Source organism: Schistocerca nitens, unplaced genomic scaffold, assembly GCF_023898315.1.
Source record: "Schistocerca nitens isolate TAMUIC-IGC-003100 unplaced genomic scaffold, iqSchNite1.1 HiC_scaffold_14, whole genome shotgun sequence".
NCBI classification, from domain to species: Eukaryota; Metazoa; Arthropoda; class Insecta; order Orthoptera; family Acrididae; genus Schistocerca; species Schistocerca nitens.
Window position 1 is genome coordinate 1 of NW_026045568.1, and position 19,673 is coordinate 19,673.

The 19,673-nt window shown below is 50.4% G+C and overlaps 20 non-coding genes across 20 annotated transcripts; 10 read left to right on the forward strand and 10 right to left on the reverse strand.

Moving 5' to 3' along the window:
- The first annotated feature begins 255 nt into the window (after positions 1-255).
- Trnag-ccc (transfer RNA glycine (anticodon CCC)) lies at positions 256-327 on the forward strand. Its single transcript has one exon. It is a non-coding gene; the product is annotated as a tRNA-Gly (tRNA).
- A 1,125-nt stretch (positions 328-1,452) lies between these two features.
- Positions 1,453-1,536, reverse strand: Trnal-uaa (transfer RNA leucine (anticodon UAA)). The gene has a single exon. It is a non-coding gene; the product is annotated as a tRNA-Leu (tRNA).
- A 683-nt stretch (positions 1,537-2,219) lies between these two features.
- Positions 2,220-2,291, forward strand: Trnag-ccc (transfer RNA glycine (anticodon CCC)). The gene has a single exon. It is a non-coding gene; the product is annotated as a tRNA-Gly (tRNA).
- A 1,125-nt stretch (positions 2,292-3,416) lies between these two features.
- Trnal-uaa (transfer RNA leucine (anticodon UAA)) lies at positions 3,417-3,500 on the reverse strand. Its single transcript has one exon. It is a non-coding gene; the product is annotated as a tRNA-Leu (tRNA).
- A 683-nt stretch (positions 3,501-4,183) lies between these two features.
- Positions 4,184-4,255, forward strand: Trnag-ccc (transfer RNA glycine (anticodon CCC)). Its single transcript has one exon. It is a non-coding gene; the product is annotated as a tRNA-Gly (tRNA).
- A 1,125-nt stretch (positions 4,256-5,380) lies between these two features.
- Positions 5,381-5,464, reverse strand: Trnal-uaa (transfer RNA leucine (anticodon UAA)). Its single transcript has one exon. It is a non-coding gene; the product is annotated as a tRNA-Leu (tRNA).
- Positions 5,465-6,147: 683 nt separating this feature from the next.
- On the forward strand, positions 6,148-6,219 carry Trnag-ccc (transfer RNA glycine (anticodon CCC)). Its single transcript has one exon. It is a non-coding gene; the product is annotated as a tRNA-Gly (tRNA).
- Positions 6,220-7,344: 1,125 nt separating this feature from the next.
- On the reverse strand, positions 7,345-7,428 carry Trnal-uaa (transfer RNA leucine (anticodon UAA)). The gene has a single exon. It is a non-coding gene; the product is annotated as a tRNA-Leu (tRNA).
- A 683-nt stretch (positions 7,429-8,111) lies between these two features.
- Trnag-ccc (transfer RNA glycine (anticodon CCC)) lies at positions 8,112-8,183 on the forward strand. Its single transcript has one exon. It is a non-coding gene; the product is annotated as a tRNA-Gly (tRNA).
- Positions 8,184-9,308: 1,125 nt separating this feature from the next.
- Trnal-uaa (transfer RNA leucine (anticodon UAA)) lies at positions 9,309-9,392 on the reverse strand. The gene has a single exon. It is a non-coding gene; the product is annotated as a tRNA-Leu (tRNA).
- Positions 9,393-10,075: 683 nt separating this feature from the next.
- Positions 10,076-10,147, forward strand: Trnag-ccc (transfer RNA glycine (anticodon CCC)). Its single transcript has one exon. It is a non-coding gene; the product is annotated as a tRNA-Gly (tRNA).
- Positions 10,148-11,272: 1,125 nt separating this feature from the next.
- On the reverse strand, positions 11,273-11,356 carry Trnal-uaa (transfer RNA leucine (anticodon UAA)). The gene has a single exon. It is a non-coding gene; the product is annotated as a tRNA-Leu (tRNA).
- A 683-nt stretch (positions 11,357-12,039) lies between these two features.
- Positions 12,040-12,111, forward strand: Trnag-ccc (transfer RNA glycine (anticodon CCC)). The gene has a single exon. It is a non-coding gene; the product is annotated as a tRNA-Gly (tRNA).
- A 1,125-nt stretch (positions 12,112-13,236) lies between these two features.
- Trnal-uaa (transfer RNA leucine (anticodon UAA)) lies at positions 13,237-13,320 on the reverse strand. The gene has a single exon. It is a non-coding gene; the product is annotated as a tRNA-Leu (tRNA).
- A 683-nt stretch (positions 13,321-14,003) lies between these two features.
- Positions 14,004-14,075, forward strand: Trnag-ccc (transfer RNA glycine (anticodon CCC)). The gene has a single exon. It is a non-coding gene; the product is annotated as a tRNA-Gly (tRNA).
- A 1,125-nt stretch (positions 14,076-15,200) lies between these two features.
- On the reverse strand, positions 15,201-15,284 carry Trnal-uaa (transfer RNA leucine (anticodon UAA)). The gene has a single exon. It is a non-coding gene; the product is annotated as a tRNA-Leu (tRNA).
- A 683-nt stretch (positions 15,285-15,967) lies between these two features.
- On the forward strand, positions 15,968-16,039 carry Trnag-ccc (transfer RNA glycine (anticodon CCC)). The gene has a single exon. It is a non-coding gene; the product is annotated as a tRNA-Gly (tRNA).
- A 1,125-nt stretch (positions 16,040-17,164) lies between these two features.
- Trnal-uaa (transfer RNA leucine (anticodon UAA)) lies at positions 17,165-17,248 on the reverse strand. The gene has a single exon. It is a non-coding gene; the product is annotated as a tRNA-Leu (tRNA).
- Positions 17,249-17,931: 683 nt separating this feature from the next.
- Trnag-ccc (transfer RNA glycine (anticodon CCC)) lies at positions 17,932-18,003 on the forward strand. The gene has a single exon. It is a non-coding gene; the product is annotated as a tRNA-Gly (tRNA).
- Positions 18,004-19,128: 1,125 nt separating this feature from the next.
- Trnal-uaa (transfer RNA leucine (anticodon UAA)) lies at positions 19,129-19,212 on the reverse strand. Its single transcript has one exon. It is a non-coding gene; the product is annotated as a tRNA-Leu (tRNA).
- Between the last annotated feature and the right edge of the window lie 461 nt (positions 19,213-19,673).

Genomic DNA, 19,673 nt, shown 5'->3' on the forward strand with positions numbered 1-19,673 from the left:
TCGTCTCTGGATCGTCAGTAAGTACGTCACATTACATATTTCTTTGATCACGCTGCTGTAAATTAAAGGGCAGTTTTTTCAATGGATGTCAGTTCTGCTTCTAGTTACGCTACATCGCCCTAGCAGCACCTACACACTGCGTTCAGATGTGCTCACCTCCGCCCTGGCGTAGAGCGCCTACAGCGTCATCGCCTTCGGCCTCTGGTGGCAGGAGGGTAGCCGACACATCGCGGCGTGAGTGAAACGCAGCGCAAGGCGGTGGTGGTGTAACGGTCAGCATGGTTGCTTCCCAAGCAGTTGATCCGGGTTCGACTCCCGGCCACCGCACGAAACGTAAATTTTTCTTCTAGGGATATTCCACGTAACGTAACGCGATCCTCGAACCTGAGAACTGTCGCGCTACGAATAGTTTTCCTTCGCCCCACGTCTCACTCCGTGTAGCCAGTGCGCTAGTCGCCGGATTTCGTTTCACAGCATCGTGTGTCTCCATGTGTCGACTTGTCTCGACTTTGCTCGGCTGACGCGAAAGCTGACGCTTGGAAACGGGCATATATGTAGAGGGCAGGCGCGAGAAACGACTGTGAGAGACCAAAAAACGACAAACACACGACAGAACCTTTCATTTTATTGTGGCCACAGATTCGCGCCTTAGTGTACCGAGAGGCAAGAGTGGCGTCAGCGTGCTGAACAGCATCATTAACGCTAAGCAGCAACGAAACCGAAGTAAAAAGGCAAAAGGAAAGAAGCCAAACGCAGGTCGAGCTCCCAGCTGGTCACCCACCCAACTACTAACCACACACAACGGTTCTTAACTCCAATGAACAGCCGAGAACCGCTGCACTCAGCGTGCTACGGCCGCTAGCCACAACGCCAGCAAACGTGCAGACATCTTGCTTCTTGTGCATATCACTTGGTATTTACCTGGCAGTGTCTCGCTGGAGGAAGCACTGTCTTTTACGAGAGAAAAATTAAATGGCACTTGCTGCGATCGAATACATGGCCTTTGTGTTCACACCACGACGCTCTAACCTACTCAGCTGACGACCTATGCAATGGGGCCACGTCAGCAGTCCAGTACCCGGTCCACCGGCTCATCCACCTTCGTTACTGCCCTGCCAGTCATTTAAACACGTATCTGTTTTCGTTGACTTTTGCTTTCTTGACGTTGGACCCAAAAAGCACAACACAAAGAAAACGTAAACGCCGTGAGAATAGCCAAGACTCAGCAAACGAAAGAATGTTCGGCTACCGGGAATCGAATCCGGGCCGCCTGGCTGAAAGCCATGTCTCCCAACAGCTTTCCATTCCTTCTGACCGCCGGGCAATCAGACTTGCAGGGCAAGCTCCGTAACCACTGCCGTCTCTAATAATATCTCTCGAACCTGTTTGCGCGTAATTGACTTGCTTTCCCGCACGAAGGAAATGGCCAGTTAAGGAATATTTAAAATTCATTGTCAGATGTGGGGTTCGAACCCACGCTCCCGTTCGGGAACCAGAGCTTAAATCTGGCGCCTTAGACCGCTCGGCCAATCTGACTTGTGAGCGCAAACGACCTGCTGCTGTCGTTCCTAGCAACATCTCCAGAGCCTTACTGCGAAATGTGCTTGTTTTTTCTTGTGTGAAGGAAATACGTTTTTTTAGAGTATTTTAGACGAGTTGTCAGATGTGAGGTTGCACCCCACCCTCACTTTCGGGAGCCAGAGCTTAAATATGGCGCCTGACACCGTTGTTTTCCGTCGCCTTCTGTCTTAAGTGGAACGAGCAGAACTCCAACTATCAATTTTTACATTGTCGCAGAGAAAACAACGAATGACAAGAAAAGGCCGTTCCCTAGCAACGGCTACGCTGTGCATTTCACCCTCAGGGGAAGCTAATGATATGCTCCAGGCGAGAATCAAACTAACCAACTTAACACTGTGATACGTACGCGCTTTCTACTTCTGTACTGGCACACATATGCTCAATCGTCTCTGGATCGTCAGTAAGTACGTCACATTACATATTTCTTTGATCACGCTGCTGTAAATTAAAGGGCAGTTTTTTCAATGGATGTCAGTTCTGCTTCTAGTTACGCTACATCGCCCTAGCAGCACCTACACACTGCGTTCAGATGTGCTCACCTCCGCCCTGGCGTAGAGCGCCTACAGCGTCATCGCCTTCGGCCTCTGGTGGCAGGAGGGTAGCCGACACATCGCGGCGTGAGTGAAACGCAGCGCAAGGCGGTGGTGGTGTAACGGTCAGCATGGTTGCTTCCCAAGCAGTTGATCCGGGTTCGACTCCCGGCCACCGCACGAAACGTAAATTTTTCTTCTAGGGATATTCCACGTAACGTAACGCGATCCTCGAACCTGAGAACTGTCGCGCTACGAATAGTTTTCCTTCGCCCCACGTCTCACTCCGTGTAGCCAGTGCGCTAGTCGCCGGATTTCGTTTCACAGCATCGTGTGTCTCCATGTGTCGACTTGTCTCGACTTTGCTCGGCTGACGCGAAAGCTGACGCTTGGAAACGGGCATATATGTAGAGGGCAGGCGCGAGAAACGACTGTGAGAGACCAAAAAACGACAAACACACGACAGAACCTTTCATTTTATTGTGGCCACAGATTCGCGCCTTAGTGTACCGAGAGGCAAGAGTGGCGTCAGCGTGCTGAACAGCATCATTAACGCTAAGCAGCAACGAAACCGAAGTAAAAAGGCAAAAGGAAAGAAGCCAAACGCAGGTCGAGCTCCCAGCTGGTCACCCACCCAACTACTAACCACACACAACGGTTCTTAACTCCAATGAACAGCCGAGAACCGCTGCACTCAGCGTGCTACGGCCGCTAGCCACAACGCCACCAAACGTGCAGACATCTTGCTTCTTGTGCATATCACTTGGTATTTACCTGGCAGTGTCTCGCTGGAGGAAGCACTGTCTTTTACGAGAGAAAAATTAAATGGCACTTGCTGCGATCGAATACATGGCCTTTGTGTTCACACCACGACGCTCTAACCTACTCAGCTGACGACCTATGCAATGGGGCCACGTCAGCAGTCCAGTACCCGGTCCACCGGCTCATCCACCTTCGTTACTGCCCTGCCAGTCATTTAAACACGTATCTGTTTTCGTTGACTTTTGCTTTCTTGACGTTGGACCCAAAAAGCACAACACAAAGAAAACGTAAACGCCGTGAGAATAGCCAAGACTCAGCAAACGAAAGAATGTTCGGCTACCGGGAATCGAATCCGGGCCGCCTGGCTGAAAGCCATGTCTCCCAACAGCTTTCCATTCCTTCTGACCGCCGGGCAATCAGACTTGCAGGGCAAGCTCCGTAACCACTGCCGTCTCTAATAATATCTCTCGAACCTGTTTGCGCGTAATTGACTTGCTTTCCCGCACGAAGGAAATGGCCAGTTAAGGAATATTTAAAATTCATTGTCAGATGTGGGGTTCGAACCCACGCTCCCGTTCGGGAACCAGAGCTTAAATCTGGCGCCTTAGACCGCTCGGCCAATCTGACTTGTGAGCGCAAACGACCTGCTGCTGTCGTTCCTAGCAACATCTCCAGAGCCTTACTGCGAAATGTGCTTGTTTTTTCTTGTGTGAAGGAAATACGTTTTTTTAGAGTATTTTAGACGAGTTGTCAGATGTGAGGTTGCACCCCACCCTCACTTTCGGGAGCCAGAGCTTAAATATGGCGCCTGACACCGTTGTTTTCCGTCGCCTTCTGTCTTAAGTGGAACGAGCAGAACTCCAACTATCAATTTTTACATTGTCGCAGAGAAAACAACGAATGACAAGAAAAGGCCGTTCCCTAGCAACGGCTACGCTGTGCATTTCACCCTCAGGGGAAGCTAATGATATGCTCCAGGCGAGAATCAAACTAACCAACTTAACACTGTGATACGTACGCGCTTTCTACTTCTGTACTGGCACACATATGCTCAATCGTCTCTGGATCGTCAGTAAGTACGTCACATTACATATTTCTTTGATCACGCTGCTGTAAATTAAAGGGCAGTTTTTTCAATGGATGTCAGTTCTGCTTCTAGTTACGCTACATCGCCCTAGCAGCACCTACACACTGCGTTCAGATGTGCTCACCTCCGCCCTGGCGTAGAGCGCCTACAGCGTCATCGCCTTCGGCCTCTGGTGGCAGGAGGGTAGCCGACACATCGCGGCGTGAGTGAAACGCAGCGCAAGGCGGTGGTGGTGTAACGGTCAGCATGGTTGCTTCCCAAGCAGTTGATCCGGGTTCGACTCCCGGCCACCGCACGAAACGTAAATTTTTCTTCTAGGGATATTCCACGTAACGTAACGCGATCCTCGAACCTGAGAACTGTCGCGCTACGAATAGTTTTCCTTCGCCCCACGTCTCACTCCGTGTAGCCAGTGCGCTAGTCGCCGGATTTCGTTTCACAGCATCGTGTGTCTCCATGTGTCGACTTGTCTCGACTTTGCTCGGCTGACGCGAAAGCTGACGCTTGGAAACGGGCATATATGTAGAGGGCAGGCGCGAGAAACGACTGTGAGAGACCAAAAAACGACAAACACACGACAGAACCTTTCATTTTATTGTGGCCACAGATTCGCGCCTTAGTGTACCGAGAGGCAAGAGTGGCGTCAGCGTGCTGAACAGCATCATTAACGCTAAGCAGCAACGAAACCGAAGTAAAAAGGCAAAAGGAAAGAAGCCAAACGCAGGTCGAGCTCCCAGCTGGTCACCCACCCAACTACTAACCACACACAACGGTTCTTAACTCCAATGAACAGCCGAGAACCGCTGCACTCAGCGTGCTACGGCCGCTAGCCACAACGCCACCAAACGTGCAGACATCTTGCTTCTTGTGCATATCACTTGGTATTTACCTGGCAGTGTCTCGCTGGAGGAAGCACTGTCTTTTACGAGAGAAAAATTAAATGGCACTTGCTGCGATCGAATACATGGCCTTTGTGTTCACACCACGACGCTCTAACCTACTCAGCTGACGACCTATGCAATGGGGCCACGTCAGCAGTCCAGTACCCGGTCCACCGGCTCATCCACCTTCGTTACTGCCCTGCCAGTCATTTAAACACGTATCTGTTTTCGTTGACTTTTGCTTTCTTGACGTTGGACCCAAAAAGCACAACACAAAGAAAACGTAAACGCCGTGAGAATAGCCAAGACTCAGCAAACGAAAGAATGTTCGGCTACCGGGAATCGAATCCGGGCCGCCTGGCTGAAAGCCATGTCTCCCAACAGCTTTCCATTCCTTCTGACCGCCGGGCAATCAGACTTGCAGGGCAAGCTCCGTAACCACTGCCGTCTCTAATAATATCTCTCGAACCTGTTTGCGCGTAATTGACTTGCTTTCCCGCACGAAGGAAATGGCCAGTTAAGGAATATTTAAAATTCATTGTCAGATGTGGGGTTCGAACCCACGCTCCCGTTCGGGAACCAGAGCTTAAATCTGGCGCCTTAGACCGCTCGGCCAATCTGACTTGTGAGCGCAAACGACCTGCTGCTGTCGTTCCTAGCAACATCTCCAGAGCCTTACTGCGAAATGTGCTTGTTTTTTCTTGTGTGAAGGAAATACGTTTTTTTAGAGTATTTTAGACGAGTTGTCAGATGTGAGGTTGCACCCCACCCTCACTTTCGGGAGCCAGAGCTTAAATATGGCGCCTGACACCGTTGTTTTCCGTCGCCTTCTGTCTTAAGTGGAACGAGCAGAACTCCAACTATCAATTTTTACATTGTCGCAGAGAAAACAACGAATGACAAGAAAAGGCCGTTCCCTAGCAACGGCTACGCTGTGCATTTCACCCTCAGGGGAAGCTAATGATATGCTCCAGGCGAGAATCAAACTAACCAACTTAACACTGTGATACGTACGCGCTTTCTACTTCTGTACTGGCACACATATGCTCAATCGTCTCTGGATCGTCAGTAAGTACGTCACATTACATATTTCTTTGATCACGCTGCTGTAAATTAAAGGGCAGTTTTTTCAATGGATGTCAGTTCTGCTTCTAGTTACGCTACATCGCCCTAGCAGCACCTACACACTGCGTTCAGATGTGCTCACCTCCGCCCTGGCGTAGAGCGCCTACAGCGTCATCGCCTTCGGCCTCTGGTGGCAGGAGGGTAGCCGACACATCGCGGCGTGAGTGAAACGCAGCGCAAGGCGGTGGTGGTGTAACGGTCAGCATGGTTGCTTCCCAAGCAGTTGATCCGGGTTCGACTCCCGGCCACCGCACGAAACGTAAATTTTTCTTCTAGGGATATTCCACGTAACGTAACGCGATCCTCGAACCTGAGAACTGTCGCGCTACGAATAGTTTTCCTTCGCCCCACGTCTCACTCCGTGTAGCCAGTGCGCTAGTCGCCGGATTTCGTTTCACAGCATCGTGTGTCTCCATGTGTCGACTTGTCTCGACTTTGCTCGGCTGACGCGAAAGCTGACGCTTGGAAACGGGCATATATGTAGAGGGCAGGCGCGAGAAACGACTGTGAGAGACCAAAAAACGACAAACACACGACAGAACCTTTCATTTTATTGTGGCCACAGATTCGCGCCTTAGTGTACCGAGAGGCAAGAGTGGCGTCAGCGTGCTGAACAGCATCATTAACGCTAAGCAGCAACGAAACCGAAGTAAAAAGGCAAAAGGAAAGAAGCCAAACGCAGGTCGAGCTCCCAGCTGGTCACCCACCCAACTACTAACCACACACAACGGTTCTTAACTCCAATGAACAGCCGAGAACCGCTGCACTCAGCGTGCTACGGCCGCTAGCCACAACGCCACCAAACGTGCAGACATCTTGCTTCTTGTGCATATCACTTGGTATTTACCTGGCAGTGTCTCGCTGGAGGAAGCACTGTCTTTTACGAGAGAAAAATTAAATGGCACTTGCTGCGATCGAATACATGGCCTTTGTGTTCACACCACGACGCTCTAACCTACTCAGCTGACGACCTATGCAATGGGGCCACGTCAGCAGTCCAGTACCCGGTCCACCGGCTCATCCACCTTCGTTACTGCCCTGCCAGTCATTTAAACACGTATCTGTTTTCGTTGACTTTTGCTTTCTTGACGTTGGACCCAAAAAGCACAACACAAAGAAAACGTAAACGCCGTGAGAATAGCCAAGACTCAGCAAACGAAAGAATGTTCGGCTACCGGGAATCGAATCCGGGCCGCCTGGCTGAAAGCCATGTCTCCCAACAGCTTTCCATTCCTTCTGACCGCCGGGCAATCAGACTTGCAGGGCAAGCTCCGTAACCACTGCCGTCTCTAATAATATCTCTCGAACCTGTTTGCGCGTAATTGACTTGCTTTCCCGCACGAAGGAAATGGCCAGTTAAGGAATATTTAAAATTCATTGTCAGATGTGGGGTTCGAACCCACGCTCCCGTTCGGGAACCAGAGCTTAAATCTGGCGCCTTAGACCGCTCGGCCAATCTGACTTGTGAGCGCAAACGACCTGCTGCTGTCGTTCCTAGCAACATCTCCAGAGCCTTACTGCGAAATGTGCTTGTTTTTTCTTGTGTGAAGGAAATACGTTTTTTTAGAGTATTTTAGACGAGTTGTCAGATGTGAGGTTGCACCCCACCCTCACTTTCGGGAGCCAGAGCTTAAATATGGCGCCTGACACCGTTGTTTTCCGTCGCCTTCTGTCTTAAGTGGAACGAGCAGAACTCCAACTATCAATTTTTACATTGTCGCAGAGAAAACAACGAATGACAAGAAAAGGCCGTTCCCTAGCAACGGCTACGCTGTGCATTTCACCCTCAGGGGAAGCTAATGATATGCTCCAGGCGAGAATCAAACTAACCAACTTAACACTGTGATACGTACGCGCTTTCTACTTCTGTACTGGCACACATATGCTCAATCGTCTCTGGATCGTCAGTAAGTACGTCACATTACATATTTCTTTGATCACGCTGCTGTAAATTAAAGGGCAGTTTTTTCAATGGATGTCAGTTCTGCTTCTAGTTACGCTACATCGCCCTAGCAGCACCTACACACTGCGTTCAGATGTGCTCACCTCCGCCCTGGCGTAGAGCGCCTACAGCGTCATCGCCTTCGGCCTCTGGTGGCAGGAGGGTAGCCGACACATCGCGGCGTGAGTGAAACGCAGCGCAAGGCGGTGGTGGTGTAACGGTCAGCATGGTTGCTTCCCAAGCAGTTGATCCGGGTTCGACTCCCGGCCACCGCACGAAACGTAAATTTTTCTTCTAGGGATATTCCACGTAACGTAACGCGATCCTCGAACCTGAGAACTGTCGCGCTACGAATAGTTTTCCTTCGCCCCACGTCTCACTCCGTGTAGCCAGTGCGCTAGTCGCCGGATTTCGTTTCACAGCATCGTGTGTCTCCATGTGTCGACTTGTCTCGACTTTGCTCGGCTGACGCGAAAGCTGACGCTTGGAAACGGGCATATATGTAGAGGGCAGGCGCGAGAAACGACTGTGAGAGACCAAAAAACGACAAACACACGACAGAACCTTTCATTTTATTGTGGCCACAGATTCGCGCCTTAGTGTACCGAGAGGCAAGAGTGGCGTCAGCGTGCTGAACAGCATCATTAACGCTAAGCAGCAACGAAACCGAAGTAAAAAGGCAAAAGGAAAGAAGCCAAACGCAGGTCGAGCTCCCAGCTGGTCACCCACCCAACTACTAACCACACACAACGGTTCTTAACTCCAATGAACAGCCGAGAACCGCTGCACTCAGCGTGCTACGGCCGCTAGCCACAACGCCACCAAACGTGCAGACATCTTGCTTCTTGTGCATATCACTTGGTATTTACCTGGCAGTGTCTCGCTGGAGGAAGCACTGTCTTTTACGAGAGAAAAATTAAATGGCACTTGCTGCGATCGAATACATGGCCTTTGTGTTCACACCACGACGCTCTAACCTACTCAGCTGACGACCTATGCAATGGGGCCACGTCAGCAGTCCAGTACCCGGTCCACCGGCTCATCCACCTTCGTTACTGCCCTGCCAGTCATTTAAACACGTATCTGTTTTCGTTGACTTTTGCTTTCTTGACGTTGGACCCAAAAAGCACAACACAAAGAAAACGTAAACGCCGTGAGAATAGCCAAGACTCAGCAAACGAAAGAATGTTCGGCTACCGGGAATCGAATCCGGGCCGCCTGGCTGAAAGCCATGTCTCCCAACAGCTTTCCATTCCTTCTGACCGCCGGGCAATCAGACTTGCAGGGCAAGCTCCGTAACCACTGCCGTCTCTAATAATATCTCTCGAACCTGTTTGCGCGTAATTGACTTGCTTTCCCGCACGAAGGAAATGGCCAGTTAAGGAATATTTAAAATTCATTGTCAGATGTGGGGTTCGAACCCACGCTCCCGTTCGGGAACCAGAGCTTAAATCTGGCGCCTTAGACCGCTCGGCCAATCTGACTTGTGAGCGCAAACGACCTGCTGCTGTCGTTCCTAGCAACATCTCCAGAGCCTTACTGCGAAATGTGCTTGTTTTTTCTTGTGTGAAGGAAATACGTTTTTTTAGAGTATTTTAGACGAGTTGTCAGATGTGAGGTTGCACCCCACCCTCACTTTCGGGAGCCAGAGCTTAAATATGGCGCCTGACACCGTTGTTTTCCGTCGCCTTCTGTCTTAAGTGGAACGAGCAGAACTCCAACTATCAATTTTTACATTGTCGCAGAGAAAACAACGAATGACAAGAAAAGGCCGTTCCCTAGCAACGGCTACGCTGTGCATTTCACCCTCAGGGGAAGCTAATGATATGCTCCAGGCGAGAATCAAACTAACCAACTTAACACTGTGATACGTACGCGCTTTCTACTTCTGTACTGGCACACATATGCTCAATCGTCTCTGGATCGTCAGTAAGTACGTCACATTACATATTTCTTTGATCACGCTGCTGTAAATTAAAGGGCAGTTTTTTCAATGGATGTCAGTTCTGCTTCTAGTTACGCTACATCGCCCTAGCAGCACCTACACACTGCGTTCAGATGTGCTCACCTCCGCCCTGGCGTAGAGCGCCTACAGCGTCATCGCCTTCGGCCTCTGGTGGCAGGAGGGTAGCCGACACATCGCGGCGTGAGTGAAACGCAGCGCAAGGCGGTGGTGGTGTAACGGTCAGCATGGTTGCTTCCCAAGCAGTTGATCCGGGTTCGACTCCCGGCCACCGCACGAAACGTAAATTTTTCTTCTAGGGATATTCCACGTAACGTAACGCGATCCTCGAACCTGAGAACTGTCGCGCTACGAATAGTTTTCCTTCGCCCCACGTCTCACTCCGTGTAGCCAGTGCGCTAGTCGCCGGATTTCGTTTCACAGCATCGTGTGTCTCCATGTGTCGACTTGTCTCGACTTTGCTCGGCTGACGCGAAAGCTGACGCTTGGAAACGGGCATATATGTAGAGGGCAGGCGCGAGAAACGACTGTGAGAGACCAAAAAACGACAAACACACGACAGAACCTTTCATTTTATTGTGGCCACAGATTCGCGCCTTAGTGTACCGAGAGGCAAGAGTGGCGTCAGCGTGCTGAACAGCATCATTAACGCTAAGCAGCAACGAAACCGAAGTAAAAAGGCAAAAGGAAAGAAGCCAAACGCAGGTCGAGCTCCCAGCTGGTCACCCACCCAACTACTAACCACACACAACGGTTCTTAACTCCAATGAACAGCCGAGAACCGCTGCACTCAGCGTGCTACGGCCGCTAGCCACAACGCCACCAAACGTGCAGACATCTTGCTTCTTGTGCATATCACTTGGTATTTACCTGGCAGTGTCTCGCTGGAGGAAGCACTGTCTTTTACGAGAGAAAAATTAAATGGCACTTGCTGCGATCGAATACATGGCCTTTGTGTTCACACCACGACGCTCTAACCTACTCAGCTGACGACCTATGCAATGGGGCCACGTCAGCAGTCCAGTACCCGGTCCACCGGCTCATCCACCTTCGTTACTGCCCTGCCAGTCATTTAAACACGTATCTGTTTTCGTTGACTTTTGCTTTCTTGACGTTGGACCCAAAAAGCACAACACAAAGAAAACGTAAACGCCGTGAGAATAGCCAAGACTCAGCAAACGAAAGAATGTTCGGCTACCGGGAATCGAATCCGGGCCGCCTGGCTGAAAGCCATGTCTCCCAACAGCTTTCCATTCCTTCTGACCGCCGGGCAATCAGACTTGCAGGGCAAGCTCCGTAACCACTGCCGTCTCTAATAATATCTCTCGAACCTGTTTGCGCGTAATTGACTTGCTTTCCCGCACGAAGGAAATGGCCAGTTAAGGAATATTTAAAATTCATTGTCAGATGTGGGGTTCGAACCCACGCTCCTGTTCGGGAACCAGAGCTTAAATCTGGCGCCTTAGACCGCTCGGCCAATCTGACTTGTGAGCGCAAACGACCTGCTGCTGTCGTTCCTAGCAACATCTCCAGAGCCTTACTGCGAAATGTGCTTGTTTTTTCTTGTGTGAAGGAAATACGTTTTTTTAGAGTATTTTAGACGAGTTGTCAGATGTGAGGTTGCACCCCACCCTCACTTTCGGGAGCCAGAGCTTAAATATGGCGCCTGACACCGTTGTTTTCCGTCGCCTTCTGTCTTAAGTGGAACGAGCAGAACTCCAACTATCAATTTTTACATTGTCGCAGAGAAAACAACGAATGACAAGAAAAGGCCGTTCCCTAGCAACGGCTACGCTGTGCATTTCACCCTCAGGGGAAGCTAATGATATGCTCCAGGCGAGAATCAAACTAACCAACTTAACACTGTGATACGTACGCGCTTTCTACTTCTGTACTGGCACACATATGCTCAATCGTCTCTGGATCGTCAGTAAGTACGTCACATTACATATTTCTTTGATCACGCTGCTGTAAATTAAAGGGCAGTTTTTTCAATGGATGTCAGTTCTGCTTCTAGTTACGCTACATCGCCCTAGCAGCACCTACACACTGCGTTCAGATGTGCTCACCTCCGCCCTGGCGTAGAGCGCCTACAGCGTCATCGCCTTCGGCCTCTGGTGGCAGGAGGGTAGCCGACACATCGCGGCGTGAGTGAAACGCAGCGCAAGGCGGTGGTGGTGTAACGGTCAGCATGGTTGCTTCCCAAGCAGTTGATCCGGGTTCGACTCCCGGCCACCGCACGAAACGTAAATTTTTCTTCTAGGGATATTCCACGTAACGTAACGCGATCCTCGAACCTGAGAACTGTCGCGCTACGAATAGTTTTCCTTCGCCCCACGTCTCACTCCGTGTAGCCAGTGCGCTAGTCGCCGGATTTCGTTTCACAGCATCGTGTGTCTCCATGTGTCGACTTGTCTCGACTTTGCTCGGCTGACGCGAAAGCTGACGCTTGGAAACGGGCATATATGTAGAGGGCAGGCGCGAGAAACGACTGTGAGAGACCAAAAAACGACAAACACACGACAGAACCTTTCATTTTATTGTGGCCACAGATTCGCGCCTTAGTGTACCGAGAGGCAAGAGTGGCGTCAGCGTGCTGAACAGCATCATTAACGCTAAGCAGCAACGAAACCGAAGTAAAAAGGCAAAAGGAAAGAAGCCAAACGCAGGTCGAGCTCCCAGCTGGTCACCCACCCAACTACTAACCACACACAACGGTTCTTAACTCCAATGAACAGCCGAGAACCGCTGCACTCAGCGTGCTACGGCCGCTAGCCACAACGCCAGCAAACGTGCAGACATCTTGCTTCTTGTGCATATCACTTGGTATTTACCTGGCAGTGTCTCGCTGGAGGAAGCACTGTCTTTTACGAGAGAAAAATTAAATGGCACTTGCTGCGATCGAATACATGGCCTTTGTGTTCACACCACGACGCTCTAACCTACTCAGCTGACGACCTATGCAATGGGGCCACGTCAGCAGTCCAGTACCCGGTCCACCGGCTCATCCACCTTCGTTACTGCCCTGCCAGTCATTTAAACACGTATCTGTTTTCGTTGACTTTTGCTTTCTTGACGTTGGACCCAAAAAGCACAACACAAAGAAAACGTAAACGCCGTGAGAATAGCCAAGACTCAGCAAACGAAAGAATGTTCGGCTACCGGGAATCGAATCCGGGCCGCCTGGCTGAAAGCCATGTCTCCCAACAGCTTTCCATTCCTTCTGACCGCCGGGCAATCAGACTTGCAGGGCAAGCTCCGTAACCACTGCCGTCTCTAATAATATCTCTCGAACCTGTTTGCGCGTAATTGACTTGCTTTCCCGCACGAAGGAAATGGCCAGTTAAGGAATATTTAAAATTCATTGTCAGATGTGGGGTTCGAACCCACGCTCCCGTTCGGGAACCAGAGCTTAAATCTGGCGCCTTAGACCGCTCGGCCAATCTGACTTGTGAGCGCAAACGACCTGCTGCTGTCGTTCCTAGCAACATCTCCAGAGCCTTACTGCGAAATGTGCTTGTTTTTTCTTGTGTGAAGGAAATACGTTTTTTTAGAGTATTTTAGACGAGTTGTCAGATGTGAGGTTGCACCCCACCCTCACTTTCGGGAGCCAGAGCTTAAATATGGCGCCTGACACCGTTGTTTTCCGTCGCCTTCTGTCTTAAGTGGAACGAGCAGAACTCCAACTATCAATTTTTACATTGTCGCAGAGAAAACAACGAATGACAAGAAAAGGCCGTTCCCTAGCAACGGCTACGCTGTGCATTTCACCCTCAGGGGAAGCTAATGATATGCTCCAGGCGAGAATCAAACTAACCAACTTAACACTGTGATACGTACGCGCTTTCTACTTCTGTACTGGCACACATATGCTCAATCGTCTCTGGATCGTCAGTAAGTACGTCACATTACATATTTCTTTGATCACGCTGCTGTAAATTAAAGGGCAGTTTTTTCAATGGATGTCAGTTCTGCTTCTAGTTACGCTACATCGCCCTAGCAGCACCTACACACTGCGTTCAGATGTGCTCACCTCCGCCCTGGCGTAGAGCGCCTACAGCGTCATCGCCTTCGGCCTCTGGTGGCAGGAGGGTAGCCGACACATCGCGGCGTGAGTGAAACGCAGCGCAAGGCGGTGGTGGTGTAACGGTCAGCATGGTTGCTTCCCAAGCAGTTGATCCGGGTTCGACTCCCGGCCACCGCACGAAACGTAAATTTTTCTTCTAGGGATATTCCACGTAACGTAACGCGATCCTCGAACCTGAGAACTGTCGCGCTACGAATAGTTTTCCTTCGCCCCACGTCTCACTCCGTGTAGCCAGTGCGCTAGTCGCCGGATTTCGTTTCACAGCATCGTGTGTCTCCATGTGTCGACTTGTCTCGACTTTGCTCGGCTGACGCGAAAGCTGACGCTTGGAAACGGGCATATATGTAGAGGGCAGGCGCGAGAAACGACTGTGAGAGACCAAAAAACGACAAACACACGACAGAACCTTTCATTTTATTGTGGCCACAGATTCGCGCCTTAGTGTACCGAGAGGCAAGAGTGGCGTCAGCGTGCTGAACAGCATCATTAACGCTAAGCAGCAACGAAACCGAAGTAAAAAGGCAAAAGGAAAGAAGCCAAACGCAGGTCGAGCTCCCAGCTGGTCACCCACCCAACTACTAACCACACACAACGGTTCTTAACTCCAATGAACAGCCGAGAACCGCTGCACTCAGCGTGCTACGGCCGCTAGCCACAACGCCAGCAAACGTGCAGACATCTTGCTTCTTGTGCATATCACTTGGTATTTACCTGGCAGTGTCTCGCTGGAGGAAGCACTGTCTTTTACGAGAGAAAAATTAAATGGCACTTGCTGCGATCGAATACATGGCCTTTGTGTTCACACCACGACGCTCTAACCTACTCAGCTGACGACCTATGCAATGGGGCCACGTCAGCAGTCCAGTACCCGGTCCACCGGCTCATCCACCTTCGTTACTGCCCTGCCAGTCATTTAAACACGTATCTGTTTTCGTTGACTTTTGCTTTCTTGACGTTGGACCCAAAAAGCACAACACAAAGAAAACGTAAACGCCGTGAGAATAGCCAAGACTCAGCAAACGAAAGAATGTTCGGCTACCGGGAATCGAATCCGGGCCGCCTGGCTGAAAGCCATGTCTCCCAACAGCTTTCCATTCCTTCTGACCGCCGGGCAATCAGACTTGCAGGGCAAGCTCCGTAACCACTGCCGTCTCTAATAATATCTCTCGAACCTGTTTGCGCGTAATTGACTTGCTTTCCCGCACGAAGGAAATGGCCAGTTAAGGAATATTTAAAATTCATTGTCAGATGTGGGGTTCGAACCCACGCTCCCGTTCGGGAACCAGAGCTTAAATCTGGCGCCTTAGACCGCTCGGCCAATCTGACTTGTGAGCGCAAACGACCTGCTGCTGTCGTTCCTAGCAACATCTCCAGAGCCTTACTGCGAAATGTGCTTGTTTTTTCTTGTGTGAAGGAAATACGTTTTTTTAGAGTATTTTAGACGAGTTGTCAGATGTGAGGTTGCACCCCACCCTCACTTTCGGGAGCCAGAGCTTAAATATGGCGCCTGACACCGTTGTTTTCCGTCGCCTTCTGTCTTAAGTGGAACGAGCAGAACTCCAACTATCAATTTTTACATTGTCGCAGAGAAAACAACGAATGACAAGAAAAGGCCGTTCCCTAGCAACGGCTACGCTGTGCATTTCACCCTCAGGGGAAGCTAATGATATGCTCCAGGCGAGAATCAAACTAACCAACTTAACACTGTGATACGTACGCGCTTTCTACTTCTGTACTGGCACACATATGCTCAATCGTCTCTGGATCGTCAGTAAGTACGTCACATTACATATTTCTTTGATCACGCTGCTGTAAATTAAAGGGCAGTTTTTTCAATGGATGTCAGTTCTGCTTCTAGTTACGCTACATCGCCCTAGCAGCACCTACACACTGCGTTCAGATGTGCTCACCTCCGCCCTGGCGTAGAGCGCCTACAGCGTCATCGCCTTCGGCCTCTGGTGGCAGGAGGGTAGCCGACACATCGCGGCGTGAGTGAAACGCAGCGCAAGGCGGTGGTGGTGTAACGGTCAGCATGGTTGCTTCCCAAGCAGTTGATCCGGGTTCGACTCCCGGCCACCGCACGAAACGTAAATTTTTCTTCTAGGGATATTCCACGTAACGTAACGCGATCCTCGAACCTGAGAACTGTCGCGCTACGAATAGTTTTCCTTCGCCCCACGTCTCACTCCGTGTAGCCAGTGCGCTAGTCGCCGGATTTCGTTTCACAGCATCGTGTGTCTCCATGTGTCGACTTGTCTCGACTTTGCTCGGCTGACGCGAAAGCTGACGCTTGGAAACGGGCATATATGTAGAGGGCAGGCGCGAGAAACGACTGTGAGAGACCAAAAAACGACAAACACACGACAGAACCTTTCATTTTATTGTGGCCACAGATTCGCGCCTTAGTGTACCGAGAGGCAAGAGTGGCGTCAGCGTGCTGAACAGCATCATTAACGCTAAGCAGCAACGAAACCGAAGTAAAAAGGCAAAAGGAAAGAAGCCAAACGCAGGTCGAGCTCCCAGCTGGTCACCCACCCAACTACTAACCACACACAACGGTTCTTAACTCCAATGAACAGCCGAGAACCGCTGCACTCAGCGTGCTACGGCCGCTAGCCACAACGCCAGCAAACGTGCAGACATCTTGCTTCTTGTGCATATCACTTGGTATTTACCTGGCAGTGTCTCGCTGGAGGAAGCACTGTCTTTTACGAGAGAAAAATTAAATGGCACTTGCTGCGATCGAATACATGGCCTTTGTGTTCACACCACGACGCTCTAACCTACTCAGCTGACGACCTATGCAATGGGGCCACGTCAGCAGTCCAGTACCCGGTCCACCGGCTCATCCACCTTCGTTACTGCCCTGCCAGTCATTTAAACACGTATCTGTTTTCGTTGACTTTTGCTTTCTTGACGTTGGACCCAAAAAGCACAACACAAAGAAAACGTAAACGCCGTGAGAATAGCCAAGACTCAGCAAACGAAAGAATGTTCGGCTACCGGGAATCGAATCCGGGCCGCCTGGCTGAAAGCCATGTCTCCCAACAGCTTTCCATTCCTTCTGACCGCCGGGCAATCAGACTTGCAGGGCAAGCTCCGTAACCACTGCCGTCTCTAATAATATCTCTCGAACCTGTTTGCGCGTAATTGACTTGCTTTCCCGCACGAAGGAAATGGCCAGTTAAGGAATATTTAAAATTCATTGTCAGATGTGGGGTTCGAACCCACGCTCCCGTTCGGGAACCAGAGCTTAAATCTGGCGCCTTAGACCGCTCGGCCAATCTGACTTGTGAGCGCAAACGACCTGCTGCTGTCGTTCCTAGCAACATCTCCAGAGCCTTACTGCGAAATGTGCTTGTTTTTTCTTGTGTGAAGGAAATACGTTTTTTTAGAGTATTTTAGACGAGTTGTCAGATGTGAGGTTGCACCCCACCCTCACTTTCGGGAGCCAGAGCTTAAATATGGCGCCTGACACCGTTGTTTTCCGTCGCCTTCTGTCTTAAGTGGAACGAGCAGAACTCCAACTATCAATTTTTACATTGTCGCAGAGAAAACAACGAATGACAAGAAAAGGCCGTTCCCTAGCAACGGCTACGCTGTGCATTTCACCCTCAGGGGAAGCTAATGATATGCTCCAGGCGAGAATCAAACTAACCAACTTAACACTGTGATACGTACGCGCTTTCTACTTCTGTACTGGCACACATATGCTCAATCGTCTCTGGATCGTCAGTAAGTACGTCACATTACATATTTCTTTGATCACGCTGCTGTAAATTAAAGGGCAGTTTTTTCAATGGATGTCAGTTCTGCTTCTAGTTACGCTACATCGCCCTAGCAGCACCTACACACTGCGTTCAGATGTGCTCACCTCCGCCCTGGCGTAGAGCGCCTACAGCGTCATCGCCTTCGGCCTCTGGTGGCAGGAGGGTAGCCGACACATCGCGGCGTGAGTGAAACGCAGCGCAAGGCGGTGGTGGTGTAACGGTCAGCATGGTTGCTTCCCAAGTAGTTGATCCGGGTTCGACTCCCGGCCACCGCACGAAACGTAAATTTTTCTTCTAGGGATATTCCACGTAACGTAACGCGATCCTCGAACCTGAGAACTGTCGCGCTACGAATAGTTTTCCTTCGCCCCACGTCTCACTCCGTGTAGCCAGTGCGCTAGTCGCCGGATTTCGTTTCACAGCATCGTGTGTCTCCATGTGTCGACTTGTCTCGACTTTGCTCGGCTGACGCGAAAGCTGACGCTTGGAAACGGGCATATATGTAGAGGGCAGGCGCGAGAAACGACTGTGAGAGACCAAAAAACGACAAACACACGACAGAACCTTTCATTTTATTGTGGCCACAGATTCGCGCCTTAGTGTACCGAGAGGCAAGAGTGGCGTCAGCGTGCTGAACAGCATCATTAACGCTAAGCAGCAACGAAACCGAAGTAAAAAGGCAAAAGGAAAGAAGCCAAACGCAGGTCGAGCTCCCAGCTGGTCACCCACCCAACTACTAACCACACACAACGGTTCTTAACTCCAATGAACAGCCGAGAACCGCTGCACTCAGCGTGCTACGGCCGCTAGCCACAACGCCAGCAAACGTGCAGACATCTTGCTTCTTGTGCATATCACTTGGTATTTACCTGGCAGTGTCTCGCTGGAGGAAGCACTGTCTTTTACGAGAGAAAAATTAAATGGCACTTGCTGCGATCGAATACATGGCCTTTGTGTTCACACCACGACGCTCTAACCTACTCAGCTGACGACCTATGCAATGGGGCCACGTCAGCAGTCCAGTACCCGGTCCACCGGCTCATCCACCTTCGTTACTGCCCTGCCAGTCATTTAAACACGTATCTGTTTTCGTTGACTTTTGCTTTCTTGACGTTGGACCCAAAAAGCACAACACAAAGAAAACGTAAACGCCGTGAGAATAGCCAAGACTCAGCAAACGAAAGAATGTTCGGCTACCGGGAATCGAATCCGGGCCGCCTGGCTGAAAGCCATGTCTCCCAACAGCTTTCCATTCCTTCTGACCGCCGGGCAATCAGACTTGCAGGGCAAGCTCCGTAACCACTGCCGTCTCTAATAATATCTCTCGAACCTGTTTGCGCGTAATTGACTTGCTTTCCCGCACGAAGGAAATGGCCAGTTAAGGAATATTTAAAATTCATTGTCAGATGTGGGGTTCGAACCCACGCTCCCGTTCGGGAACCAGAGCTTAAATCTGGCGCCTTAGACCGCTCGGCCAATCTGACTTGTGAGCGCAAACGACCTGCTGCTGTCGTTCCTAGCAACATCTCCAGAGCCTTACTGCGAAATGTGCTTGTTTTTTCTTGTGTGAAGGAAATACGTTTTTTTAGAGTATTTTAGACGAGTTGTCAGATGTGAGGTTGCACCCCACCCTCACTTTCGGGAGCCAGAGCTTAAATATGGCGCCTGACACCGTTGTTTTCCGTCGCCTTCTGTCTTAAGTGGAACGAGCAGAACTCCAACTATCAATTTTTACATTGTCGCAGAGAAAACAACGAATGACAAGAAAAGGCCGTTCCCTAGCAACGGCTACGCTGTGCATTTCACCCTCAGGGGAAGCTAATGATATGCTCCAGGCGAGAATCAAACTAACCAACTTAACACTGTGATACGTACGCGCTTTCTACTTCTGTACTGGCACACATATGCTCAATCGTCTCTGGATCGTCAGTAAGTACGTCACATT